This window comes from Vanessa atalanta, chromosome 11 (genome assembly GCF_905147765.1).
Source record: "Vanessa atalanta chromosome 11, ilVanAtal1.2, whole genome shotgun sequence".
NCBI lineage: Eukaryota > Metazoa > Arthropoda > Insecta > Lepidoptera > Nymphalidae > Vanessa > Vanessa atalanta.
The window spans coordinates 5,257,122-5,278,731 of NC_061881.1; the positions used below are offsets into that span (position 1 = coordinate 5,257,122).

The following is a 21,610-nucleotide window of genomic DNA, read 5'->3' on the forward strand; positions in this document are numbered from 1 at the left end:
GGGATCCGTCGCGACTAAGCTTCGGGAACCCTTTTTTCCGTCTTCGCAAATCGTCGGAGATTAAGCCAGAAGAGCTCACACCTTCTCGCCAATATTTTTTGTGGTTTAACCGCGGGTAAATTGCTGTGATACAAAGTGTTTTGTTGGGATCGTACTCTTTAAAAAGATTTAAAATAGAGATATGTTTTTTAATTCATTCATGTTTTAGTTTTAAATTTTTCTAGTATCATTGTTTAGTTTAGCAGACTAGGCAATTGAATAAGACACTTATTACCAAGTACTAACTTAGTCCATACAAAACAAGAAGTAAGTAAAGGACAGGCCTTCGATTAAATTAATCAAGGTCGATAATAATCTACTATAAGATCTAAGAATATCTTTATGTCCTTTGGTCCTGTAATTATAAAACATAATATATAAAGTAATTCAAATGATTAAGGATGTATTCTTTATAACAGAATAATTATTTAAGCACGTGACAAAAAGCAGAAGTGATTTAAAAACGTGTTAAAAAAAACCGCACAATCGTAGTATTGACGACATTTCGCGCGAAGTGAAAAAATTGCATTGTAAACATTTAGAGAAAATCTTTTTACACGCGGCGAGAAGAACGTTAAAGTTTGTTCGTTTCAAATTCAATATATTATGGCGAGCGTGCTCTCGCTCAGCCGACACCGAAACTCACTCGAGCGTTGCTCACAGAAAATTTATTGTTTTTCTAAGAAAATTTTCTTCGCACAATACTACATCCTCACTGAGCCCTCGGGAAAAAGTCGGAAAAGCTTAATGACATCAGTGTTTCCATAGTATTTGATAGTCAAGAGCTATAAGAGAAGATAAAGAATTCATAGACAGGAATACATTATTATTTTAGTTTGAGTTGTGGGTTATAAAAACAAATGTTGTATAAATAATTGAGCATACGAATGATGAGGTTGAGACAATATTATTGGTAATGAATTAATGTACAATAAATTTAGAGTACAGATACGATTGTTCAAATATTTTCTCGTTATAAAGCTAATCTCTACAAAGGTTAAACATTCAATAAATAGAACATCATGTATACTCACAAAAAGGGTCCATACGCCAACGGCACAGTTTCCAGATAAAGTCTTTTATCGGACACATAATAACGTTCTGTGAAAAATCGTTAGCCCGTGCTCACGTCGCGGGGACACGTGCGCGCAGGGCACTCCTGAGACTGATCCCTCCATGTGCTTAGATTAAATTTGTTCCTATAAAAATGTGTCCTCTAGTCGATAACGTCGAAAATGTGCAGATGTCGCCGGGCAGTGTATGAAGTTCGCGATAGGGTACACGACGTGCCGTGCCTACTGACTCACGGGTCCTATCCCAAACATTGCTGGTTGAATAGGAGAAATAAAATAGACTTGCTGAATCTTTGTTCATTCGATTACGGGAAAATATGCCTCGGAGGCTATTACGATGTCACGTTGCTTTCACTAGGTTAATATTATCTTAATTGAAATTCCGTAAATACATTAATATTAATTTATTAACTTTTTCATCAGACAATGATAAAGCAAGAAAGTAGATAGATGAGGTACATTTATCGCATTAAAAAGAATTAAGCAAAGTGCTCCGACAAAAACTTTTATTTTGTGATCGCGAAAAGAAACTTGCACATTTAGGTATGAAAAAATGCGAATCACTCTCTGAAAGCAAATCAATATTCAAACATAAAAAGTTTGAAGCAGGCTTCTTAGGAAAGAAATTGTTTAAGATTTTTTTATATAAATTTATTACATTGAAATAAAATTCAGTAAAGTAAATAGCTAAGTAATAGATTGTGAAATATGGTCCGCCGGCTGTTAATGACTACATCTCGTAAGAATAAGCGTAATCCACCACGCTACTATACAGTGGATTGACGAATATATGTACATTTGTTAGATTACTTTGTTAGATTACTTTGTTAGATTTTTTTTATATTAAACGTATTTAACTTATGCATTTATTATATAACCGGCAGAAGAACCGAGATGGATGGATAAAACCCATCAATGTTAAATGAATTTAAATCCATGTGGTTGTATTGTTAATATTTCTGAGGAAATATCATGAGATCAATGACATATGTTTATGTCACCATCTTGGAGTAGAACAGCGTTGATTATATTATTCTTAAGGAGCGTCCAATAGTGGAACATTTATAAGTTGCTTTGTACATAACGTATAACTTCAAACTAATTTGATAGTTTGTTGATTGTATATTGCAATAAGTTGTAAATTCAATTTTTTTCAATGTATTGGGTTACTACATATCAGTGTAGAGTAAGCACGCAACTTTGACGTTTGTGTCAGAATATGAAATATTTTTACTCTATTGAATATATTAATATGTAAACTGCAAATATGTCATACATATAAATAACGCATGTATTACGAATACAATGCACAAATATATATATTTTAAATAAATATATTATTTTAAATTTCAAGAAATATCATTTCTAAAAGTCTTAAACATCTAGAAAGTATTTTAATTCAACAATCTGTTTAGAATTGCGCGATTGTTATTTTCAATGAAAATATTCTTTCCACGAACTAATAATAATTAGATCAGAATAGATTTTCTACGGCGTCTATTGTTTGGTTTTGAAAGTAGGCGCGGAGGCGGCGAAGGCATTGCGGAGGCACAATGCCTTCGTCCGATAATGCTTGCAGCTCGAACGATCAATCTTTGGGCTATTACGATGTTTTAGCGCCTTGATGTATTGTTTCAACTTCAATAAAGTTTTGATGAATTTTCTCGTGTTCTCCTCAGGCCTTTGTTAAATGTAGGCCTGAGATATTGATCAATAATTTGACGGCTACGTAATGTTGACGTAATTATTTCATATCTTTAATCTTGTGAAATAAAGCGTTTTAATCTTGTTCGATAAATATACTCTGGATAATTTTGGTTAGGTAATGACTTATGCGAGAATATTTTACAGGATTATTACAATTACAATGACATAGCAGAAGTAAGCTAATAGCTTACAACTGAACAAATAATTTTCTCCTATTAATTTTATTTCATGAGATGCAGGTTTAATCGGAATGTTTTTCTTTATCGCTTACTTCAAGATAAACTTACTACTGTTAGGACAAATGAAGTACTGATCAGTTTTATTCGTGTGAATTTGAAGGTGTGAAGTTCCATGAAGGTTCCATGTTCCATGTTTCACTGGACCATTCCAGAAATTATTATTAAAAAAAATCATATTATATTATCGCAGTATTAGTAAGTCGACACACAACGGGAAGAATGAAGCAATAACATTACTTTGATGACTATTGAAATATTATATTTGAAAAAATATGCTAAGCAATCACTGTAAATATACCTAAACAGTTCTAAAATATTTGGCTGCAACCTACCTCGCTATGTTTTATAAATTGATTCACGATAGTATTTATTTAACAAAATTTTACCATTACTATTTAATTTATTTTAATGAGGACTATAAATTATTGCGTATGGTATAAATTGGTCTTCGTTATCTTTCTGATTGGGATGAAATTCAATTAATTTTTTTCAGAACGTACAGTACGTTTTGAATGATATCAGTTAAATTCCCCTTCACATATAATCAATACCAATAAATATATGAAAATATTTGACGAAGAAACAAATTTAGCTAAACTTCTTGTTAATAGGAGAGGATGTCTAAGCTTAATAGGACATTAAAAGGCTGTTTATCTTAACCATTCGCTTATAAAAATAAAATAATCAGATCTTTTCTGTATAATAAGCTACCTTTTTTAAAATAAACAACATAGAAATATACCGTAAAGCCTCCGACCGTAAGTAAAAACTAACATTATGTAAAATTAACATGTTAATTGGATTTCTTGAATTTTTTTTATGAATCCATTATAAAACAAACAAAACTCACTTCTTTGTAGTAATAGTAAAAATATTATGATTCGATTAGCATAATATTAAGAATTGTAATATAAAACAGAGCTAGAACAAAATTACTTAGTTTTCGTCGAATAAATACATTAATTATTAGAAGTTATTAGATATTATTAGAAGATTGAATAAAATATACGTTTATTACGTTTGAAACATAAACATATAATATTTAGACATAAGCACCATCGAAAGCAAATGGCAACAATTGTAATACCATTCGTTTCTGTAGACAGCCTTTCTCTTCAAATTTTCTTATATAAAACGGCGAGGTAATATGCGTTTTATTGGCCCGTTTTTCTTTTGAAATAAAATGGAATTGTTGTTATATGAAAATGTATTTTCACAACAAGCTGCTAGCCGACGATAATAGCTTTTGCGTAATTTAAATACAATACCTGACGGTGACCTTAAAGTAAAAGTCATGCGAGTTCATGAAATAAAATTGGGTTCTATTGGTATTTGTATTGGAAAATAAAAAAATATTTTCATTATTATTTTAAATATTTTAAGCGTTATTGTACTTATAAGAGAAAAACCCAAAATTTCAAGCGTATATATATGGTCTAAAATTATATATTAGCGGAAGCATAGCTACTTATATCATAATATTATAACATACTAAAATGTTTTTCGTACCACATGGTACAGGACCATCTTCTGAAAGTTTTGTGAACTACTACAGTTTTTTAGTTGAGAATTAAAAATAAAATCTCATTGATTAATATAAATGGAAGATAAATGTTATACGATTTATATAATATATTTTATTGCATAGTATTTATATTTATTAATATTTATAATATTTACTGACGCAGCTATATTGCATACATAATAAAAGTAAATCGGATTGAATGTATGAACTATTGGACATCCTTACCCCAGCACTTAATAAAAAAAACAAACATCGCATTTTTACGTTACAGCAGGACAAAGAGCAATTTTCCATTTCATATTACAAACCAATCGATATGACGAATGAAGATTCGGAATGTCAGAGGCTTTTCGTTTCCCGTGGTTTTCCTATTTTCTCTTAGCATACCCGAATTGATAGATCACAACTTGTAGAATAGTGTTACGGAAAAAAGTAGAATAAAATCACAGTGAACGGTGCAGGGTTTCGTTTCCAACCTACGTTTCGCTTTACGCTGTGGTTGTGAGCCCCTGACAGATCCATGAATCGTGTGGCCGAACACACGATAGACTTTTCAATAGAGCCTTCTGTTTCCGAAAGAAACAAATTTTTATATTTATGAAAAGAAAAGCTAGCGGTAAATTGTGTTGCCGTTAGCCTAGTATTCAAAAGCTTATTCTATTTCAATATTTTCAATAGACAAAAATTTTTACTAATAATAATATATCTTATATATGTAGCAGCTATGGTCCAGTGGATTGAATACGTGACCTTAACCGATAATTCTTGGTTCAAACCACTGAATTGTCATATGCCTTAATTTGATCTTATAATCTCATAAAATCTAATGCTCGGTGATCGTGAAAGAAAACATCATTTTAAAATCTGCTACGTTTGTTTTCAACCTGCACTAGAGCAGCGTGGTGGATTAAGCTCAAAACGTTCTCATTAAAACGAGAGCAAGCGTTAGCTCAGCAGTGGGACGTTTACAGGTGTTTTTTTTAAACATGTTCATTGTGCATACAATTACAATTTACAAATATTTAATGTTAGTAATTGACCATAATTTAGCTGACATAGTCCAGTGGTTAGACCGCGTGCATCTTAACCGATGATTGCGGGTTCAAACCCAGGCAACCACCACTGAATTTCATGTGCTTAATTTGTGTTTATAATTGATCTCGTGCTCGGCGGTGAAGGAAAACATCGTGAGGAAACCTGCATGTGTCTAATTTTAACGAAATTATGCCACTTGTGTATTCCACCAACCCGCATTGGCCCAGCAGTGGCTGTTAATGTAAAAATGTATGTATGTATGACCATAATTTTATTATTATAATAAAGAAAACCTTGCGATGTAATCTGTACGATTCAAAATCAACTATAAATATATCAGTCAATAGATATATATTTCACTTTATGCATCATGAAAACGATAGTCCTGTATTTGGATTACAAAAAAGTGAAGTTGAAGTTAAAACACTATTTGGATAAAATATCTTTCAAAATATTGTAATAAATTCAATTGCTGCTTCCAACTTAACCAGCATTAGCATTTTTTTTAGCATTAGCAGCCTGTAAATTTCTCACTGCTGGGCTAAAGGCCTACTCTCCCTTTGAGGAGAAGGTTTGGAGCATATTCCACCACGCTGCTCCAATGCGGGTTGGCGGAATACACATGTGGCAGAATTTCGTTGAAATTACACATGTAGGTTTCCTCACGATGTTTTCCTTCACCGCCGAGCACGAGATGAATTATAAACACAAATTAAGTAAATGAAAATTCAGTGGTGCCTGCCTGGGTTTGAACCCGAAATAATCGGTTAAGATGTATGCGTTCTAACCACTGGGCCATCTCGGCTCAACCTAATCCTTAATCCTTAACCAGCATTATATTATTATTGTTATTCTATATTTTTAAAAAAGAATGGTAAGTACAAATCATAAACATTGTTGTTGAAAGACGACTAATTAGATTTAAAAACAAATAGAACGTCTTTTTTTACGCATTATAATACTTACTACGTATTAAAATAATAATTGCCCTCTCATTCCAAATTATCATGAATATTTAAGCTAAATTTAGTTAGTTACCGTATCTAACATTATTTCGTTTCGATTTTTTTCTATATCGGCTGTTTAAATAAATTGAATATTCTTCGATGCATTAGCAAAAAACATAGCAAAGTTTTTCATTTTTAGTACCTACGTGTCGCTAAAACCAAATATGAAAATGAAAATCCAGCAAAGTCGTAAAATTCACATGGAACATAGATGAAAAATATGAGCTTCGGGCGTGATAAAATAATAGGTATCGCGAACGTGCGACTTGAAGAACGGCTAACAAATGCTTCTGACAATTGCTGTATTAATAAAAATTTGGTACTCAAATAACTTTACACTCAGCATGTCTACTTTAGTTAGTTGTTATTTATTAGATTTGTGATTAAGTTTAGTATAATGAGTTATGTGTATACATCCGTACATTAAAAATGAGTACTGTGTTTTAGTTTTCCATTTAATATTATTACATTAGCAGCCTGTAAATTTCCCACAGCTGGGCTAAGACCTCCTCTCCCTTTGAGGAGTAGGTTTGGAGCATAACATTACTATTGAGCTGTAAATCCTTTTCAGCGGCGCTACCTCATGTAATAAAATATTAAGCTTTTATTTTTAAAATTAACGGGTTCGATAATGTTGTCTTAGATTTTCGCGATTATTACACATTGAAATAAAAACTGCCGAAGCGAGTACTCGCTTCGGCAGTACATATACTAAAATTGGAACGATACAGAGAAGATTAGCATGGCCCCTGCGCAAGGATGACACGCAAAATCGTGAAGCGTTCCACATTTTTGGGATGTTAAAATAATTAATATACGCGATTAAATCCGTTAAAAACTAGTTTTATAACGGGTTCGATTCCTGAATGATTAAATCTGATGGTTAATTTATTTATATTACAGTTGTATACATTAAGGACTTGTAACTTTAATGGTGTTTGTTTTACTTCTAGTCTTGACTAGTGAATCGTTTTATTTGTATTTTTCTCGATACCGTACTTTCAGAATCGTATTTTTTTTATATTTGTCGTCGCAAAACTTAAACGAATACTTGATTTTTTTTTCAATTGAAATTTTTCTTATCGGCAGTAATGTCGCCTGAATAGTTTAGTCTATATACAACTTCTGAATATTTTTTTCAATTTGACAAAATGTATATTTATATCATTAGCTTCTCGCATGTGTGTTCATAGCCACGTCATTTAAATACACTCATATTTTTTCATAGACGATAAGTATGGTTGTAATAATACGTAAATTGTAAACCGAATTTTTATCAAAATCTCTCTAAGGTATATAACGTAAAAAAACTATGAATTAATACCAGTCAAGTCTACTTTTTTAGAATTTTAATATAATCGTATTATGGAAACAAGGGTTAAATATGTACTATCTGTAATTTTTTTCCCTGTAAAATATTGCGAACGCAAAATCAACCTCTATAATCCGCAATAAAAGTAACAGTAAGCAATACACGAATTACAAAATGACGCCCGATATTTTGTGAACGGTACAATGCACGCGAATTGAAATACCGCGTTCGCTTTGAAAATGTCGAGATAAAGACATCAATCACTTACCTGAGAACATTCAATTCCCCACCGACTACAACTGAAAAAGAAATAAAACTCTTTAATAAATGGCATAATCGTATCGATAGCAGTATTTACATATACGTAAACATTTGTTTGCATTTATTCTTTTTTCGTTTCCGTTCGAGCGTGAAACGAGTATAATTATTAATAAGGTGGAAAAAAATCGAATTTTCTGCAAGGTAAATTTTTGCGTAAAGTAGCACACGTTCAGTTTATTTCACACGTCATTAATATCGAGATTGATTTCGACGCAATCCCTAACGATACATGAAATATTCTCACTCATTAAATCACGTGGCACGGGAATGGAGAGTTCGCGAGGGCTCTCATGCAATCACGACCCAATAAATATATGATGCTCAACATTTAATAATTAATACAACTTTCAGGCTTGATAAACAAAACGCATTCAACGCAAACATCCGGTTATACTTTATAGTTCGCCAAATTGGTTAGCCGATGTATCATAATGTATTGTATTTTGAAATTACAGATATATACATAATAATCAGAAATAAACACAATAATTTAATTTAATTTAAGATACTTGAGTTTAGTATTTTATAGCAAACTTTTACAAGAGTCTCAGACATGAAATTTACAATTCAATAGAAACTGCACAAGGCTTTGCATGCCAATACGTCCATTTGGGGCACACACGATCGACTTCCCAATTGAAAGATGAATGAAATCATTCAAATAGGATATTCCATTCAATTTGGAGAGGAACTATTTGTTTATATAATGAGAATTTCTGATACAATTTTTAAGTACACGTTTATAAGTCTAATGTGTATTGAAGTGTTTTATTAGGTTAGGTTTAGGCAACATAAGGAATATTTTATTCATGACTTCCAAATTATACGACTACATTTTGTGGTAGAAAAATTAACTCTTCAGCTTACACCAGTTTCTTCACTATTGCAATAAAAATATGTCACAAATATTAACTATAATATACAATTTTAATGATTTGAAATACATTAGATAATTAAACGTTTCCATTTAATAACTTTAAATTAAAATACATTGAATCGCTTGCTAACGTTTTTTGTTAAGAATGATAGCCAGCCTAAATGAAAGGATGGGCAAAAACGCAAATGCCATATGACCATTATTCAATCGAAATGATGTGTCTCGATCGTAGCTTCGAACTGGAGCGTAGCGATAGCTGGCTCTGCAAAAGTTGGCACGACTGGCGTACCAGACCACTGCCAATTTCCATTAGCCATCATCCAAAACGAAAAAATGCATAGACGATCACTTTTTCATTCAATTAAAATTGGCTTCCAACCAAAACGGTTACACATTTTGAGGGATAAGCATGACTGAGTTTTAGAATACGTTTAATTGTGTTTCACGTGTGAAGCTTGGCAGGTGTATTTTATTTTACGATTTCGAAACCGTGAGATATCGTAACGATTCCTATTTTCGATCATTGATTACAACCAAATTGTTGCTGGGAACATTGAAAATCCATAAGCTTTCAATATTGCGAAGTTAACTGGGGTTTTGTTCTCAGTGGTTGCTCGATCTGAATATCAAAAATGTGAAAGCAGTCGTCAGTAATCGAGACACGTATATTGGGACCCTATCACTTCGCTCTTTACTTACTTACTGGGCGCCATCTGCACATTCTACGTAATTCAGCTACAAATTTGATTATGTAACAATATAGCCTTGGTTTTTCATACTTGAATACGATTTGTTAGGACAATACAATACTGAAAGTAACCGTATAATATTTGTAGATGATAATAGGCAAAGAATCCGATTAACATCTAAAAAGGTTAATATATTATTTATTTTATATTTTATTATTTTATAATATTTTATGTTTAGAATAAGACAAAAGTATCGTTATTGTAAAAGTTAGGTGTGGTACTCAGGAAGATGGGCACGCTGGAGGGCGTTTTAATGGCCTCTCGACAGGATCTCGCCGAGTGCTCCACGTCACTTCGTTGATCTGATTGTACAGGCTGTTATGTGCACAATGAATAATCTAATATGGTCTGTAAATCTTATGTTCTCGTTTTACATATATAAAGATAAATTTAAATGTATTATTCGTGCATAAAAATATTTTCCCAGAGTTTTAGTAGTAATGTCTATATTTTTACAAGGAATATTTTTTTTAAGTAAGCGTCGAAATGTGGGCTGCCTATTTAACGACAAAGTGTGGAGCCGGGTGAGGGCGACCATTTAACTTGATTCAGGAAAATACTTTAAGGCCATTAATTTACTTAAAATGCCTGTGGATCTTTCCTTGTATCGACATCAACCATAATGCTTTCTTGCCACTTAAGCGCTTAAAGTGGCTTTGTGTGTGCAATGTATTTTAGATGTAAAACAATTTAACAGATTGCCGTTATTATCAGATAAATGATTACGTAAAATGTATACCAGTTTTTCATATGTAATTGTAAATACAGGATGTGAAAAGGGAAATTAAAGTAATATCAATTACAAAATCGAAATATTGATTCAATATTTTTCATGCAATAGCAAACGCCTGGCATTCGTTACAAAGCCGTTTTATTTATTTTTTTAAACAAATATCGAATACAAATCGAGCGCTTCCTATTGTTCATTGATGGTACTATACCTGAAACCTTCATGCAAGAATCAACAACAATTTTACATAGTTTCAACTCAATTGGATGAATGATTTAGGAACGCATACAATGCAAATCACTTTGAAATAAGGTTTGTCTGCTATCACGGTAACCTAATTATCAAAACCATGGACAATTAATTTGGATTAAATGAGCTCTATAACATTCGCTTATAGCTAGCTGTTATGGCTGTTGTGTAGCTTAGTCATTATGTCGGGCTCGCGTTAACCGCCTCGCTCGTAAACAATATCGAGACCTATCGAACAATGTTATATTAATTTAGCTAGCACTAATATCGTAAACACACTAAAACACATAATTTTATTAAAATTTTATACATTGTTTACAAAGAGCTTACCGGTGTTATGTCGTTTAATCAAAACACATTAATATTTGCGATAGTGCAATATAGTCCGGTTCCGTTTAAATTTTAATACAGGAGATAAATTTCCGTGATTCTGTTACAGATTTCTGCGTTTGAAGTTTTGGGGTTATATTTCTATGTATAAACAGTATGTTAGCGCTATAATGGTTTCCCTTTAAATAAACTCACACAAGGTTAATTAGAATTATGTTTTCGGATTTGGGTTTCAAAATTAATTCTCAATTTAATTAGAAGAACATAGTGTACTTGATGAAACTTATTATACTAGGTTTGTTTTATTACAACTTACAAAGTTTTATGTTAATATCAGTCAAGTTAACAACAAAATTATATATACATATGAATTAGAAACTCCACCTTTTTTGAAGTTACTAAAAATAACATAAAACTTTGTAAGAAATAATAAGTATAAGTAATGTTATATTATGTATGTTTGGATGATTAACATCCAAACATATAGATATATTTAGCGGCTTTGATGAGCAATTTCATTTGTTTTGGGCAATGGATATATATATTTATTTGAAGAGCACTTCCAGCTATTTTTTGAATTTCGTTTTAATTGTATATATTTTTTTTAAATAAAATATATCCAAAGTAAAATGTCGTTATCAGTAGCAACGTGAAATTTACTATTAAATAAGTTGCATTGCGTTTTGTAAGGCGGAATTGGTTTCGTGATTGTAGTGCACAAAACTCGAAACTCGGGTCGTTTATTAAGAAAGTTTTTTAAAATGATAATAAGTTCGTTTGTTACCTAGCAACTTTGACTGATAAATAGGTATGTTTATAATAAACTACGACAAGATCCCGAAGTTTACAACATTCGATCGTTAATGTTATAAACTTATAATGAAGCAAAATAAGTTTAGGTTTCAATTGCAATTCTATTTCGATAAATTAATCTTTAACACAAATATCAAATAACTAAACAATAAATGAGGAAACAGTATTATTTTAATATCAAACTGTTTATAGTATATTCTCGATTTAGAATATATAAAGAATCATAAATAATATAAAACATTTATTGTCATTTAATTGTTTAGTTTTACCTCCATAAAATATATTTATTAATAGTTCAATATGTAAAAAAAAACACTCCATGCTATATTTTCACGATTGTTTTTCTCAATATATCAATGGATAATTAAAAAATATCCATGACATAACATATACAAAGGACATGTCATATAATGTTATAATAGCATAGAATTTCATAGCATTCATATATACGATTTTAATACATCGTGATGATCAACTAGAAAATTAGAATTATCATACGAAATCATCATTTCCGTGTAATGTGATATATGTGCGAAATAGGTTGCTTTAAAATTAGAACCGTAATTATAACGTAACCTAATTTATACAAACACGTTAAACTCAACATAACATATCATAAAAACATTTTTCGGATTTGTAAATTATATTCTTTTAAATGAACATTCAAGTTAAAATTAACACGATGAATATTCTTCACAGCGAATGGAATTTCCCGGCGTAATGTTGGTGTACGAATGAAATTGCGCATGGTTTTACGCGTAATTAGAACATAGCTGCGTTTCAATCGAACAGCCTTACTATCTATACAAAAGTAGCGTTCCGATGTAAATTGCCCAGCCAATGGGCGCAGCAATGGGTGCTCGTATCTCAATGGCCCATAAACAACACGACCGTGAATACAAATCGCATATTAGAGCATTCACTGTATAGACAGGCCTCGCAATATTATCACTATTATCGACTTAGGAATGAGTGATTATTGCCATTGGATCACATGCGACGTTTGTATGCCTTGGCTCTACCCACCGTCCCATAAACTTTATCACTCGTCGAGGTAACAAATGTTCGCAATTATGTACTCAACCGCTGTGTGTTATCTGAGCAGATTGCTTACTGTGTAAGCTAACTACAAACTACATGAATCATTAAAACGTACAGAGAGAGAGATTGATTCGAAATATGTTCAAAAGTCAAATATTATTCAACAATATACGTTTCTTGCTATTACTCGTATTTTGCGTCGAAATATATTAATAGACATATAATAAAATTAAACTTATATTGGAAGTGTACTTTATAATTCTGGACTAAATGGGTGCAGTCATTCCACATTATTATAATCTAGTGGTACGGAAAGCAGGCGCAGGTCGCACATCATATTACTTTGGAGGGAAAACAGATGGCTGGATTTCATTACAATATCTCAACGGTGCGGAAGGCGAATCGCAGCCGGCACTTGTAATGTTCCTAGATTATACAAGACGTATGGATTTGATAATGTGGACTTAGTTGGATATATATTTTTCAAGCAAATAATATTTCGCGCGTCCCTTACTTGACTTTATTCTCTCTATATACACTTTATCGGTCGTCTGTATCTTGGGTATTACGTTTGATAAAAAAAATCTCCAAAGTATTCAGTAGATCGACATCAACCTTATCAAAATACTTTTACATCGTGTCTATTTATGTCGGTTTTATATATTTTCCATTAAAGTGTTTTTGGCGAAAACAACATAATCATGGAAATAAAGAAACGTGATATTATAGAGCCATGGCCCGATTAGCAATTCCCCGATGTTTTTAAATGTCACCATGCTATTTAGTGCTTTTATCTTTGTAGGTTATGTTACTTAGAGTATTTATTTTAGTCAAATTTTACCTTTCAGAATCAAACGAAACGAACTTACTGTATTCATTATCAAGTTGAAATTATAGTCATTAACTAACGAGAAAATGAGCAGAGCCTCTCAATACGCCTTCAGTTTTAAAGACAAGGTTTAATGTTTCCAACACTTTGAGTAAATAGAAACTCAAAAATTTAATCTAAGCGTTTAAATACACACTTTGGAAAGAACGAGTTACTGTATTTAAGTACAAAAAATATTTTTTATATAATTAAAGTCTTAATTCACTGGTTCGCTCATTCGTAATTGGATACGCAATTAATATAAAGTAATTACTATTAGTGATATTAATAAAAATGTATCAAATCGTGTTTTTAGCTCAGTAGTGTCGCTTAAATGCTTAAACTATTTAAAAATGTCAACAAAAAACTGTTTTCAAATCAATTAGTTTGAAAATAAGCTAAGACTATAACAAATGTAAACTTCAATAAAATGCTCTGTTTACTATGGCTCGTACAGCCATATAATAAAAATTGAATAATGGCAACCTTTAATAAAGTAATGTACGCATGTATCACTATAAAAGCCAATATCGAAGAATCAATTGCGTAATTTATCTCACAGCCTGTGCTATACGTAACATCATTCGGGTAATCTATCTTTTAGCCTGTGTTTCACGTATTACCTATTTTAATCGCGTAGTGACATACTAACCACGCAATTTGCCCTACAAAGCTGTTTAAATTGAATCTGTTAACACTGAAAGTGGTGAGTTTAGCAGTTTTTGTCAGCCTCAAATTTGTTCATTAGCATACACAGCGATATGAATATGAGGCGAAAGGTCCACGGCCAGTAACGCATGACAATATCGCTGCCGTTATTTATGTAAACTACGGAATGTAAATGAGTTTATCTTAAAACACCTTTTCAGTATTTAAAACGTGACGTATCCAATTTAAGTTAATGCATGCATTGGTTTTAAACGGATGGTGTTGAAGAACCTCAAAAATAATAGAATATTTAAAAATGGGAGATTGTAATTATTTTTTGAAATTCTAACAAAAATCCATTTTAATGTAGTAACCTGGTTTTTTTTATTCGAAAATATATTAGTCATATCACTGGGCTGAAGTTGGATAGCTTAAGGGTTTTATCTAAGGATAAAAGAGTTTTGAAACTTTTAAATGTTACTTTCTTTGTTTAAATTCTTTTGCTTAGGGGTATAAAAATCTTGGTAATCTGTTGCTCGTGACTTCTCTCAGGTTTCTCTCAGCTGCTAAGCCTTTGGCTGACTCATCTTTAAACCAACCTTTCTCCTTGCTATAAAATATTTATGAATAAAAAAAAAAACTTTGTGTTATTTGCAATTTCTGCTGCAATTTTTTTTTGCCAAAGAAATTAACTCTATATTGTAAAAATTGGAAATGTTTTCACAGTTACAACTTGTGTTTGTTTAGCGGTATTGGGTAAGTTTAATTGATTTAGTTATGAATAGTACGCACTATTATTATATGATTTGTCAAAAATAAAATATATAAAATACCATTTGGTATGAGTCTCCAAAAATGAATCGAGCTGACATTAAACGGCTATTTCCAAACTTTGCTAATATGTGCCCAACCTCTGTCATCTCATGAAATAATGGAGGTAATATTTGAAAACTTTCCCGAGGTAACCCCGTTCTAACGCCTACCGCAAAGAATTTCGTTTTCCACAATAAAATCCGAAGTTTCTAAATCATTGCCCTCCGCATAGTAAATTATATTTTGTTATTACATTTACAACGTTATACTTGCTTTGTACGTAAGTCTCATTACAGTTCAGAACAAGGAAAGAGTAAATAACTTTTTGATTTATACGCAGGGAGTCATAAATATTTGTATATAAAATGTAAGATAATTCTCTCTTTATAAACCACTGTGCAATATAATTAAATAAATTCTACAAATGAATACTGTTCTAGCTAGAATATAAAATGAAAGATTGTCATAGGAATCGGCGGGGCGTAATAAAGTCGGATTCAGGCAGCGGTGTTAATAAGCGCGATCATTTTTTATCAAGCTGCCGAGTGAGGTTTCGCAAAGCCAAAACAATAAATCACTAAGGCGGGTTGTGGCTTATTATTTCTGGCCACACAGTACCGTTCCTTCCCACTAACTAACCTACGTTACGATATTTTTCTTTCACGTCGTTTCCGACTATTGAACCTCCCCGGTTATTATTAATTAACTCTCTTGGACGTAGTTCTTACTTCACCTGTACCTATGTAGTTAGTCAGTACGGAAGTTGAATCCCGAGAGATAAGATCGTTATTTTATGCAAAGGTGATAAATATATAATACTTATGAGTAAAATTAATAACATTATTTTAATAGTAGATCTTGTAGTTTAGCTATATATATATTTTTTCATTGATTTCCTCAATAAAAAGTTTGATTGTTTATGTCATATTTTTGGAATTTATATGAATAAATTTGATAAGTAAATGAATAACGACGAATACGTAAATATATATTAATAACGACGCGTACAATTTCGTCGTCTACATAATTTGGTTAATGAGGTCGTTATACAACGGTGCTGAGGTGGTCATATTTTAACGTTTATTATATTTAATTCGTTAGGAATTCGATTCTTTTGATGGTCGGAGTGGAGAGGAACAAAACCAATATATTTTCCGACACTTGAGCTCCCAGGTAATTGTGGCAGAAAGTTTTGGAACGTGCGCGCAATATTGATGAGGAACGCCGCAGCTTGCGGTTGGTGGTGTAGCTGACTTACTCTCCACTACTTGTTCGTTATGTTCTAATAGAAATATCAGAAATTGGGATAACCAACTGAATGATATCGTTTTTAAAAATATTCCCTCAATTTTATATATACATTATACCGCTTAGATGAATCTTTATGTATTGTATACAATGAAATAACATTCACGCAAAGTCAATGTGATTTGATGCGTATTGCAGTAGATTAATAGTGTTTGATATTTATATTTTTTGTTATGAAAGAAAAAAATATATTTTATTATATATTATTTAATATTTTTAATACACATTTTTATATTATTTAGTATATTGTGCCATTTAATTATGATGAATGAATAATCCTGAACAGTCCCTTGACTTTAATGAAACACTATTAATTTATTTTGCAGTGGTCGTGATTCCATATGTGTTCACCTGATTCCGCAAGATTTGCACATAAATTAAGCATGGAGCCTATACGAAAGGTCGAAGTAATTTATATTATTCCCCGTACAATTCCATTTTCCTATCAGAAATTACTGACGGTTAAGGTTTCGCATAACTTGCGAAAATTGCGCGTCTCTAAATTTACGGTCGTTTTGTTTCAAAACCGTTACCTAGTGTACGTGAGAGGTCATAAAAAATCTGATATATTTTACCAATTTTTTTTTTGTATTCATTTATTGTTAATAGGCTTGCTTCAAAATTAAATGGCTCTTAAATGCATTAAAACAAGGACAAAAATGCTGTAAAAACGTGCTAAAGTATTACTGACATCCTAGTGAAGTAGTGTAACCGCGTTAAATGTCCCACTATTTGGTATATGAGGAAAATAATTGGAGATTATTTCACCATGGAGCACGCTCCAGTGCGGGTTGGTGGTATATGGCAGATGTGGATGTGGTATCTCTGGAAACTGCATGAGTTTCCTCAAGAGGTTCGTTATTAAAAATACAAATTTTAAATGGAAAAATACCATTATTGCGCGGATTTTTACCCTGCAATTCACACTTGGGCATTTATTTTTATTTCGCCTTATTCGCCTATTTGTAATTATAAAAGTGTTAGCCCCGTGGATTATTTACGTGTAACTCTATGTCTTATATAAATCTAAATCTTATTTTGGCTGAACTGAACAGTACTTGTCCATTTCTAATTTTCCAAAATTTCACAACACACTTAAGTCTTGAAATCGTGTACCGATAACAGAGTTATAAAATTCTTATAATCAGTTTATAAACGTTATAAAATACTGTTAATACTATTTCTTATTTCTTATATTTGAACACGTTTGAAGTGTAATCAATAAAAGGATAAAAGTTTTAACACGAACAAAATCTTTTGGACCTATTTTAGTAATTCCAAGACCCAAAGCTAAGTTAAAAAGCCCGTTGGCATACACGGAATAAAAAGCTTGTTTTCAACTTTACGACATCCCTTTTCTTATCTTAATACTGCGATAGGTGCCGAATGAACGATGTTTAGGTGGAGGACGGATTACGACGGATAAAAACAACAGCAAGTCGCAGATTTCGTAAACAAAAAACTTAAGAACAAAACAAAGCAAAGAATCAAGAATCAAGAATTGTAAACAATTTTTTGACATTAAAGTTCAGTAAGCAACTTTTCTAATCGAGTTTTTTTTTCAATAAAGTTTTCCAAAAAGTTACTAAAATAACGTTTTCTAATATTATTCATATACAGCGAATAACTATTGTATATTTTTAATTAGTTATTGCCTGCGGCTTTGTTCGCGTTTTAAGGGTTGGTTGTCAAGTATTTCTAACCGGTATAAGAAGTAGCCCCTTGTGGAATTCAAGATTACTAAATATATTATATCATCAAATTCAGTTAGGTATTTAGCAAAAAAAGAGCAATAGACAACGAAAAGTAACTCTGTAGTTACTTTCGCATTTATAATATTAGTAAAGATAAATACAAGTTATCGGTAATAAATAACATTGCGTTACATTAACATAATACTCTTAAAAATCGTGACAAAAACAATTTAATAAAACTAAATAACCTTGATATACTTAGATTACATCTAAATTCTAATTAAGACAACGAAGGCTATCATATATATATTTGTTTGCTTGAGTGTTATACTTAACAAACTTATTAAAAAATTTACAAAGTTTAATTAACAGTAAGAAATAATTCAACAAAAAATTGTAAAACAAAATTAAAAATTATCTCTCACGTTTTGTTATTCATATCGTAATTCTTAGAACGTATTTTAATATATCGTATTCCTTTTTTATTGTAATGTTTATGATAATAAATTACTCCTATAAGGCGTTTACGTTGGGACATTTAACGATACACAAAAATTTAAAAATGAGTAAAACAAAATGAAAGTGAATTTATTGTTCGAAAAACCAATACATGTACGCATTTCCCACGAATAATTTTACTTAAACACAAGTTGTTTTCCGCAAAGGGCATCTGGTACAAAATCGCCCCCGGGCGCTACAAATCACACGAGAACCTGTTGTAGGTAATTTCTGAACCCGTGATCTCTAACGCGCAAGATAGCTGCGCTTACAAATTGCGTTCGATCTTAACCGGCAATATTTCATCGGTTTATTTATTGCCGGTATCTTTATTCACGTTTTCTGATCTGCTAAACACATTTCAATACCCGGAGGTACTTTGGTGGTTAATATTTGTTTTCGTTTTTCTAATGACAGTAATTCTTGTGGCGAGCTATAATTTCTTTTTCAACGAGGTACTCGTATAATAATAACGACCATTTTTAAAGCACAAAATGTTGTCTTAAATTGAAATTTAAGAATTTTTATCAATACAACTAATTCAATTGAATTCAATTGAAAAAAACAAAATTAACATACCAACAACTTCCTTTTATCGACTTTTCTAGATCTCTATTGTTTAATGTAGATCGCACGCGCTTGTAATCTTTTAATACGTACAATGTACATGTTTAATAATCTATAAACTGGCCATCTTGAGAAAAAGTATGAATGAAGAATAATAAAGATCTATAATTTAATTGGATAAATATATACTTAGTTTATTATATGTTTATTTATTTCTTGGCGTCTGACAACATGTTAATATGTTAAATAATAATAACTTAAATAAGTTTTATTCATAAGTCAATTCATTAAGTGAATACTTTATACTTGATAATTCTGTTAATACATTTTACCTGATGTGTTTTTTTCAAATATTCATTTAAATAATGTTCATTGATAAAATATAATTCATTCGTACGTCTAATTTATAGGTAACGTTTTTATTCTCAGAAATTTCAAATTAAGAATCTGTAGCGAACACTAACGTTTAGAACAAATATCTAAAGGTATTTACACACCGAGCAATACGGCGTAGGCTTAACCATTTTATCTCGGGATTAGTACATATCCTAGCCAATTTACGTGACTCTGTGTTACATGATGAGTCCTTGTTTGCAGAATCAGGTGCGAATTTTTTGTTTGTGGAAAAAGTATTTTGATTACTATTGCGGCCGACGATAATACAACGACCTATGCTCATAATGTAGTCGGAATATTGTTTCTTTTGATTAAACTGGTAATTTTTCGTATAGATAATCTTATATCATCAATAATTATTTGACTAATAAATCCAAATTATATTTAAATATTAGAATTATTTTAGGTTAAAATTTAGTACATATAAAACGTGCTCGTGAAATTTCATTTTTATTCTATTTTCTCTTTATGTCACGCTCTATTGTGTAAGAGCTGTTAACTGCCATATGCATGGCGGAGGCAATGTATTGCGGCCCACATATCGGATAAGCGCCACCCTTTTTAAACTCGCCTCCATTTTTTTGCTTTACCATTTTGTGCACTCATTTGTGGGCTTAGATGCTTATTATATTATTTTTAACAAAAGTCAGTCATATTCTTTTCCATTCCTTCTTGCTTGCTGACTTTGCTTATTAAGACTAACAACAGCCACTCTCTTTTTTTTAAAAAAGCGGACTGTAAAATTGCAGCGCACGATGACTTTGCTTTTTAGTTTTTTGTTCAAATTGCAATTAGTGAGGAGTTTGCGAATCCTCGGCGTAGTGTCAGAGATTGATGACAATGGAAATTTTATACATCGTTAGTCAGGACCACGTTAGGTGAGTGCGCTCTTTTTTCAGTAATCCTAGCTGTTCAAGAACACCTTCACTTGCCACGGAACTTAAATGAATTTCTTACTACTCAGAATAGTCAGAAAACGATGCCTTCGTATGGCGCAGAACGACGTGACAATTTTTAGTTTTATATTTCGTTAAATACCGGCTATTATTTTTACGCATTATTGTGATTGCCAATTAATGCGCAGCTAATAGCCAATAAATTTTGTCACCGCAACAATATATAACGAAAATCGAAAGCGATTATTCATTTTTGAGAAACGCTTGATTTTAAACAATAAAAACGGAAAAACCACCTATTCGATTGCGCGCGACAATCAATTTTTATCCTGTGGATGGGTATTATTTCGTTGGACTGTGTACCCGAACTCATTCGTTTGTGTTTATCAGGGAAACCGATAACCCTCATTCCGCTCGGTCTGACGCAATGCAGAGATTAAAGGCTTTCACTCGTAGTGCCGTACCGGTGGATATGGTGCTGGCTGGATCTAACATAAGTCCATCCTGACGTACTCTTGACACTCTCATATTAAAATCTAATCATATCGTTAAATATATTTAATAAACGCAGATCACCGACAAATACATTTTATTTATTTTTATTATAGGTAATTAACAATTTGACTAATTGCTTTTAAACAAGAAGGATTGTATCTGATAAAATACAGTGTAGATAACATTTCTTTGTGCTTGGAAAATAAAGAGGAATCCTTTTAAAGAATGAAAACAAAGGCGTAAATCTTTGTTGGTCGACTGGTTGACATACTGTTACAGGCAGTTAATCCGATGATCCGACTAAGGTCTTGGCTCAGCTGACATCGGAACGTTCCTTTGTGTCACGCGGCGTTAAGTCGCCCTATCATAGGGACATTTCA

The 21,610-nt window shown here is 31.7% G+C and overlaps 1 non-coding gene across 1 annotated transcript; it reads left to right on the forward strand.

Moving 5' to 3' along the window:
• The first annotated feature begins 7,312 nt into the window (after positions 1 to 7,312).
• On the forward strand, positions 7,313 to 7,419 carry LOC125067559. The gene has a single exon (XR_007119734.1). It is a non-coding gene; the product is annotated as a U6 spliceosomal RNA (small nuclear RNA).
• The last annotated feature ends 14,191 nt before the right edge of the window (positions 7,420 to 21,610 follow it).